Consider the following 9470-nt stretch of genomic DNA (forward strand, 5'->3'; position numbering starts at 1 on the left):
GACCTCTAAAACACTGACTCAAAGCGTTTAACCTCCCCCGTGGCTCAAAATAGGATGGTGATAAGTTGGAATGAGCGTCACTCGCGGCCTAACCTCAGTATAAATGGCCGCATCTAAAAATGAGTTCATAATGAGCTTTTTAGCAAGTGTTAAAAGGATGCACACGTGTCATCCTCTCACGTGTTGGGGTCCTCCCTGGTTTCCCAAATACTCATCAGTCCATCTGCAAGCTGGGTGCTACTGCATCGATAACGGACCGGGTCAGTTGTTCTGAATCAATCGCAGTGGTGTAGGTCATTATAGCAGAGTGATTGATCTCTACCACTATGACGTCTGTGCTGATGCGCTCGCTTTGTCTCAATGTGACATTGGTGGGTTGCTCAATTCACAGTCAAAACGGTGCAAGCTGCTCTCACATTGTTACCTCAGAATAATTACAATCCCATTTCTGAGATTGTCGGCACTTTTTAAAAACCTGAACGTGAACAACTCCGTCTCATTGCTTATCAAAAATCTGGAAAACCTGTAACTAGAACAAATGCTAGAAATGTCCATCTAATTTACACTTGCATATATTTGTGCTTTTATAACAATGATTGTGGCATCTTCAGATGTTTAGAAATGGTAGCAAAATATGAGCCAGGCTTGTTGAGGTTGGCGATTCTCTACCTGATACTGTGGCTAGGGTTAGGGTTAGGGTTTGATTTTCCCATGATGTCACAGGCTTGCTATTATTTAACTGAAATGCCATAAAGAACATTTAGCAAGCAGAAATCATTTTGGTTGGTTATGTCCAAACATAGTCTAATTTAAAGCGATGACGTAAGGGTTGTGACATTTTTTATACAAGGTAGACTCGGCTTTGACAATATATTGGCTGACCTATTTAGACACATGGCATAGAAAAATATACAAGTTTGAAAATTATAATGCAACATGCATCATGTTGTCAAATGTGTCAACGATCATATTACAGCAATCTGAATGGGCTGAATAACTTCAATATTTGCTTTTTGAAGACATTCAAACTCCCTTGTGAAAGAGGATATAAGTGCTCTTGAATCTGGAAAAAAAAGAATGTTTACTTGGTAATTTTTCACCATTGTAATTCAACAAGTTAAGGGTGACAACTTATAAAAGACTATACTGAAATATGTCACGCATAAGGATTTTCGAGTTGCAGAAATTCAGAAAACGTTCCTCTGGTTTTGTCACATCCAAGACTTTTAAACAAATAACGCTAAGCTTTAAATAAACGTGCTGTGTACCATCTGGGTGGGAAATTCCACAACAAAAGAGCTCTGCTATCCCTTTAGTATGTCACAAAGAGCAATTCAGGCAGAAAATACAAAGATTATATATTGATGCATTTTCCAAAAATCCATCATGTGCAGAAAAAACACCCAGAATAAAAGATAACCGTTTCCATAAAAATGTAATTGTTTTGTTTTCACATGCTATTTGAATGAGAATGCAAACATATGTTCCTTAAACATGGAGGAATAATGTGAGGGACGTTCTGTAGTGTTTGTAGAGTCAGTGGCTGCCTGAACAGAGCAGCACTTTTAAATTGCTGCAGTGCTTTTTTCTGCTCCTTCTGAGGCACGTGATGATGGATGCACGTTTGTACAGGTTTCCACATCTATTACTCCATCACCTCGCCCTTCCAGAATTCAATCCCCTTCTCTCCTCATTTATCATTTCTCTCTTTTTGCTTTTTCCATTATTTACACTACCAGTGGATGATAGACATTTAAAAAAAATCTTTTGACATTTACTAGTTGTTTTTATTTCCCTCTATGATCTCCATGTAAACTTCATCATTGTTTAATGACGCAGCTTCACACCTACCCCTGTCCCTGCCTCTGTTTTCCCACTGCTCCTGCGATATCTGCTCCATTCACAGAGCCAACGTCTTACTCCCACGCTGTATTGACAACCTCCCCATCATCGATTACTCCGTTCGGGCACATTCTGTGTTTTCATTCGCTCCCTCCTCTCTGCACCTGCGCCGTGCTCTCCACCGCCCCCCCTCTGTTTGCTGCAGTGTGGAATTTTCCGAGTGCTGCAGTGCTGAGGCTCGAAGTGATGCTGGAAAGGGAGATTAAAAGGAAGGAGGCAACGTGAGTGCTGTTTGAGACGTGTGGAAAAAAAAAAGAGACTGAGCCATTGAGGGGAAGGATCCATCACCTCATTTCTTGCTCGTATGTTAGTGGAAAAATACTAGATGGATAAAATTGATGCAAAAGAAGACGAGTTGGAGATCATCTTTTTTCCTCTTACTGAAGAGGAAAGACTCATGTTATTTAAAACATAAGGTCCATCCATCCATCCATCCATCCATCCATCCATCCATCCATCCATCCATCCATCCATCCATCCATCCATCCATCCATTTTCTTTACACCCTTATCCCTTAGTGGGGTCGGGAGGGCTGCTGGTTAAAACATAAGGTAATAAAGTAAAATATAATAAACATGGATAGAGAAACACAGCTGGAGGAGTTGAGGAGCATAAAAGAAGTGAAAGCATCTGACTTTTACATACATATGTTTTAAACTAATCTATTCACACTCATCGTTTGTATATATTTTTTGTTTTCCTAAATTTTATTACATTTTCTATCTCTACATTTAGCAAGTAAAAATATATTTGATCATTTGAGCCACAAAAAAGAACAAACTTAAAAGTTTTACTACATATAACACTAGATTTAATGTAAATTTTACTGTTCACACTGTAAACCTTTCTGTTTTTATTATTGTACTGTGGGTTTAAGTTACACTGGAATTACATAAGAAAACCACAATAAATTACAAAAATTATAACCTATATGTATGATAACCTAAAATATGGGGTCAGGTGTTCAGCAGCTGCAGGTTGTGCATTAATGTTCAGACGAATATCTAGATAAGTGGTTAAGGATGAGTCGTATTCATTGCAGGGTTTGACGAATATATCTGTAGATACAATCAAGTCACAGTCAGACGCTGCAGCATCTTTGCTGTGAAAGTGGAGGAGGTGATTGCAAATGTGTTAATGACATTCTGTGAGTGTGACGCCGGCGCAACAATGAGTGTCTGTGGTAATAGGTGCGATCCGGGGACGTCCTCAGGGTACATTTTGCTCCGTTTGGGTCGGGTCACTGTGGATAATCATGAGACTGATGGAGACAAGAACCGGAAGGGGAAGGCGTGTGAGCGATCTCACACCATGGATGTTTCCCTGTGTCAAGAGTGATGACAAGAACATGACATAATGTATCGTAAGGGTTATTTTCACATTTCTATTACTCATCCACTTGCATAAAAGGGGACACATCAGAGTTTTTCCTGATTTATACTTGAGACATTTAATTGTTTTAGATGTTCAGTAAGTCAACAAACAAAAACACGTGGAATTCAGATTTCCACAGAATTAAGCACAAAAAACAATTATTGTTGCTTTATTCACCACAGTGAATGCTGTAATGTTTGATTTCTCTAATGTTTGATTTACTGTTTAGAACATGATAGGGCATGTAAAATAGAATTAGACGGTAACAATACAGCAGTAGGCCTTGCTAGACTTTGTATTTCACAGCTTCTCAAGATTTGCCCTCAGTTTCTGCATCAGCCATGATGATGGATGTTTATTCAAGTTGAAGAACCAGCAGCGTGCTGGAGCCACATGCCTCCTGGAAACCAACAGCGAAGCTACTTTGTAGGTTATTATTTTTTTCTCTATCATTAATGGTGGAGGTAAACAGTTATATGGAGATATTTGGCATAGTTGCAAACAGAGAAACATTAAAAAAAAGAATGTTAAATTTTGATAAGCCAAACATGCAAAAAATGTAACTGAAAATATATTTTATGATCATTCCGCAATATAAAAAAAATCTATCAAAAGTTAAATTTAGCAATATAAATAAGATACTTGTATAAATAGGAAGTAGTTCAATAGACACAACAAACAACAAGTTTGTGGATCTATTTATAAGTTTGTTTGCACAACAGGTCGATGCTGAACTTGCTGTTGCCTTCTTGTGGCATGGAGCAAGGGTCGGCTTGCAGTGGTTTCTTAGAACAGCTGACTTTGATTTATGGCAACAGAAACGTACATGTGTGGCAATTAAAATTGTGCAGGCTCTCTGCAAGAGTTAGAGCCATAGGGTAATTATTCCTTGTACAACTCTTCACAAACATGCATGCCATAAAGTGCGACAGCAGGAAAACATTTTTTAAGAAGACTTGCTTTATATCAGCATCTATGTACTGTTATCCTTCTTCAATAAAGTTTGATACTGAATTTTTGTCAAGGTTGAAGAAAATTGTGGCAAATTCCTTATGTAATGAATCATTGCTACAACCAGTCCAAAATCCTGCAGAGCACATGAGAAACGCACTACTGTCTGACCAGAGGGGATTTTGGGTTTAGATAGTGTACTCAGCACTGAACAAAATTCAAACCAGCACCAAAATCACATTTCTGCATTAATTCTTAAACAAAACGTATTATATATTCCATCCATCCATCCATCCATCCATCCATCCATCCATCCATCCATCCATCCATCCATCCATCCATCCATCCATCCATCCATCCATCCATCCATCCNTCCATCCATCCATCCATCCATCCATCCATCCATCCATCCATCCATCCATCCATCCATCCATCCATCCATCCATCCATCCATCCATCCATCCATCCGTATCTTTTTGCACCAGTGCACCCATTATAACTGCTGATGTGTTTCAGCAACTGTTCAACATCAAACTCAAAAGAGAAGAAATCACTCTGGTGCAGCTGCGGCTGCAGTAAAATTGCTACAAATAACAACAGACCTAAATTTAAATGTTTAATGTAATAATTAAAACATTTAAAAGAGCAGAACTATAATAAACTCAGCAGGACGATAAGAAACGTTTGTATTTTAGTACCATTCACAGTAAGCTGCATGATAAAATATCTCAATGAAAAAACTTGAAATCAAGGGCTAATGAACTGCTCCAAAGTTTTGAGTGTGAGATTAAGCTACTTCTACTTAAGGCTTTGTTACACAGCTGGGTTGCGGTTCTATATTAGTTGAAAGGTTTACTGTCAAATACTAATGAGCTTGGAAATAGGAATTAAGCAGAACCAAAACTAGTTATGAACATCCATCGAGTTGGCTGAAAATGTAAAAACAAAGCAACCATTTGCATTCATTTACAGTAATTATTCACAATAAGAATCCAAAATCATGTCTACAAAACAAAATACTAATTGATCACTTCACTTACAGGGGCAAAAAGTCTGATGTTTTTCTTCAGTTCATCATTAGTTTAATGATGTAGCAGTTCAGCTTCAACAGGGCCTTCAATGGAAAGATGGCGTGCTGAGCAACACTGCATATAAATGGACCTCCATCATCAGACAGAAGAAACATTGATCACTGAAGTGTGACATGTACAAGGTCTGTACACATTACCCATCATGGCTTTGTGGAAGAGGAGTTTCCAACACTCCCCCCTGAAACCTTTCGCTGCTCTCTTTCTGTCACTTTCTGATGCCAAAGGAAACTGGACCCTGTGAGCCTCTCTGGCAGGAGGGGTTTTATTGGAATCCCTTTAAGGTCTGGGATCTAGGCCAAAGTAGGCCAATGGAGCAGGTCCTGCTCATCTGTCCTCACGAGTAAAAACTTTGTGCAAACTCTAAAAGCAAACTAATTGGGGAAAGAAAAAATATCCCCAAAGGTTGTGCTGCAGGTCGTGGTGCGATCAGCTTCAAGCTTTTGACATAAAATGCTGTGTATTCTTTCCTGTAGATCTGCTGTGCATGTACTGGTTATTCAGCCTGTCTGAATCAATTTGTCCTGAGGAATAATCCCGGGGTTGCATAACCCTGGACCCCCAGGCCCACCGTTACAACCACCAGTGGTAAATCCCAGAGATCAAGAAACGGATCAGACAGAGTACACAAAAGGCCAATGGATAGAATGAATGAAACAGAAGAAGCAGGGGATGTAAAGCTGTTTCTGGCAGGCAGCAAAAGGGCAGCTGGTCCTTTGCTTTGAGGACCCGGCATGGATGGGAGCTTTGAGACTGCAGACAAAGCTCGCTGCCAGTAAAGACAGTGGCTTTAGCTGTGGCAGCAAATGCCAACACAAACTCCCGATGAACAGCGTGACCATTTAACTTGTCTTGTAAGGAGCACTGGAGTGGCACAGCCTGTGCAAACAAGTCAGCTTAGGAGGTAATTATGTCAGCAGAAAGCACGCTGCTAACATAATGCAATGTATCAGATGAGAAGTTTTTTAAGCTTGCCACCTACACACCTCCATAAATGATCACATGGTTGGAAGAACAGCTGAAGCAATTTTAGTTGGACAGGAAGACAGATAAATTAGAGTGTGCTAAAAGACAAGAATAGATACATTTAGCCAAGGGAACATATGGAATTGAGACTGAATCCTCAGGGGCCTGAAGTCACTTTATTTCCACAGCTCTTTAACATATCTTCTGTCAATATAGTCATTAAATATCTACTGAGCACCAGGATAGAAACAGTTGCCTAAGAGTACTAAGATCTCAGCAAATAGAAATGTACTGTATGTTTGGGAAATACTTGCAAATTTCACGTAATGACTTGCCTTCCAGTGCTGGTTATGAAACAGACAACATGGCTCTTTGCTCAGCAAACAACCAAAGAAATCCATCAGTTCCTCCCTGAACAAATGCATAGCTTTGTAACGTGTCCAATCTTTAGACCAGGTTCCTCATCCCAAGTCCCCGAGGAACGGGGTCCTGCCATTTCTAGAACTGTCTCTGGTCCCACGCTGAATGAAATGGCTGAATTGCCTCCTCAGTATTCAGTCCAGTCATGAAAAGTCCTGCTAATGACTTCGTTATTTGACTCAGATGTGTTGAAGCAGAGACACATCAAAAACTTGCAGGACACTTGCCCGAGAGGACTGGATTTGAAGACAACTACTGCAGATATTTGAAAAGCAAAGTGAGTGACCAGTCTGCTCTGTAAAGAAGGTTTTCTCTTTCACAGGAAATGAAAGGTGTATTATTTTCATCATGTGGATGCCTCAACTGCATGAAAGAGCATCTAAAAAAAGTCTGAAAATCACATTGTATGTAATTATTTAGCTTTTTATTGCATGAAATGCGTATTTAATTACCTGGAAACCAGCATTAATTCTGACTCTCACAGACCTTTTACTTCATCTTTAAGAAGTCATCCTATTCTCTAGTCTGGCCATTGCCTTTCTGTGCAATTCCACTTGATTCTCATCTCCCTCCAGTGCTCCGTTTGGGATTTCTCCCATAAAGCTCGATTTGTTTGGCCGAATTTCAACCAAGATAATTAGCGAACAGAAGGAAAAGTTGTGAACGATGATGTTGATCTTCTGTGATGTTTTGTAATTGTAGTTTGCCTGTAGTTTTAGCATTGACGCTGTTCAGTCTGTGTTGGCCATGCCTCCAAATATTGAATTAACATTAACAACCATCTTGTTTGGTTCGGCACTTCTGTCTTGGTAGTGGAAGATGGTTGTATACAATATCCGGTAAGCTTCATAGTGTCGAACTGTCACATTACATGTGTCAGGGCCAAATGTTAGTGATTGGGTATTGAAACTTCAACAGAGTCCACACCTCCAGTAATCAATTGTTTTCAAACAGTCGAGGGTCCAGATCCTCTGTACAAGGCAACACATAAAACAAGGGGCTGGTTTTTACCACCTATCCTCCACTTTTTACTTGTATTAAATGGTACTGACTGAACCTGTTATATGAATAAAAAGAACCTGCCTGCATGTCAATCAGTCTTCACTCTCCACCATGGGCAAGAACCCAAACGCCATCTAAGAACACCAGTGAAGTGTTAGAAAATGGAAGAAGCAGAAGATGATGTCAATCTCCCTTGAACTATGGCTCCATATAAGATCTTATGTCATGGGAGGACCTGGCCAATTACCTAACAAGAACTGGGACCACAGTCTCAAAGAAGACCAGTCTGAATTAAAATACTCAAGCCACCGAATGTCCAGGCCCGTCTGAAGTTTGCCAATGACCATCTGAGAAGGCACTGGAGAAGGCTGAGTGGTCAGATGAGACCAGAACAGGACATTCTGGTATGAACTCCTCTTGCTGTGTTTGGCAGAAAAAGGATAAGTACATCCCTGTAACTCCATCCAAACCTTGACGCATCAACATGGAAACATCGCGCATTGGTGTGTTTTCCTGCTAAGGACGCAGGACAATTGCGTTGTATTGAGGAGAGTATGGATGGAAACATCTTTGGAGGAAACTGAAAGTCTGAAAAATATTCATATGAAGGAGAATCCCTGCTGAAATGTGTGTAAACCTGATCAAGAACCAATGTTCAACCTGTGTAATTGGGAATATGTATTTCATTCAATACAATCCAAATTAAATATTTTAAAATCACTCAATGTGATTTATAGCTGATTTTACTTAGGTTCCGCTGGAATAGTTAAAGTTTACCCATAAAAATTAAAAACCTCTTATTTTTTAAGAGGAGAAACTTGGAAATTGGTAGTGAATCAAATATTTATTTTCCCCGTAGTGGATCAGGCAAACAACAACAACAACAGGCGCAGCCACTTGTACATCTTGTTCTGTTCAGGCAAAAGCAAACCCATGTTGGGGAGGCAAACGACAACCTGCCTGTCTTCTCTGCCGTGTTAATGGTGATAGATCAGGCAGGAAAGCTCCTCAGAGTGATCCTGACACAACAGCTGAGAAGCTCGGACTTGATATATAAGGGGCTAGGCCGGAGCTGCTAAAGTGGTGGTGTTGCTGACACACCAGCTGCATCAGATACTGAGAACAAAAGTTGAAAACAAAGTGTTCATTTGGGAACAAAGTAGATAATTGAAAGGACGAAATGTGCGGAATAGAGAACGGTCACAAGGTCTACGATTCTTTACAAAGTTAATCACACCCTCTGAACTGTTTTTACAGCTAAAATCTTAAAAGTGTGACCTCTGTTTCCGTTTAGCCCCATTTAATTTGATGGCCCTAAATAACAGAAGTGCACAAGTAAGTTTTATCGGCTTGTTCATATAGATTTGCAACACAGCAAGCTTATCAGAACTAAGATTTTGGAACAAAAGGACATTCAAATATTTGGGAAGAGCAAAAAAAAAAAATAAGAAAAAAGAAAATCTTCATGAAATAAACTGCATAATCCTTTTTTCATCCAATAAGAACATTTGCATCCAAAGAGGCCTGCGGAGAATAGCTCCAGCTCCCTTTTACGTAAATAAGGGGGTCAAAGTGAAATGTCAAACATCCTGCCTCGGGCTCTAGCTTTGGTCACAGCAAATCCCTCAGGACTCTTCATGCATCTTCTCCATATTGTTTTAAAAAGGGACAAATGGATAAAAATCCATCAGAATGAATGAATGTGCACCTTTGCATTATCATCTCCTTAACAGCCATTTGTTCCTCTTTGTTCATTGTCAAGTGTCA

Source organism: Poecilia reticulata, linkage group LG5 (genome assembly GCF_000633615.1).
Source record: "Poecilia reticulata strain Guanapo linkage group LG5, Guppy_female_1.0+MT, whole genome shotgun sequence".
NCBI lineage: Eukaryota > Metazoa > Chordata > Actinopteri > Cyprinodontiformes > Poeciliidae > Poecilia > Poecilia reticulata.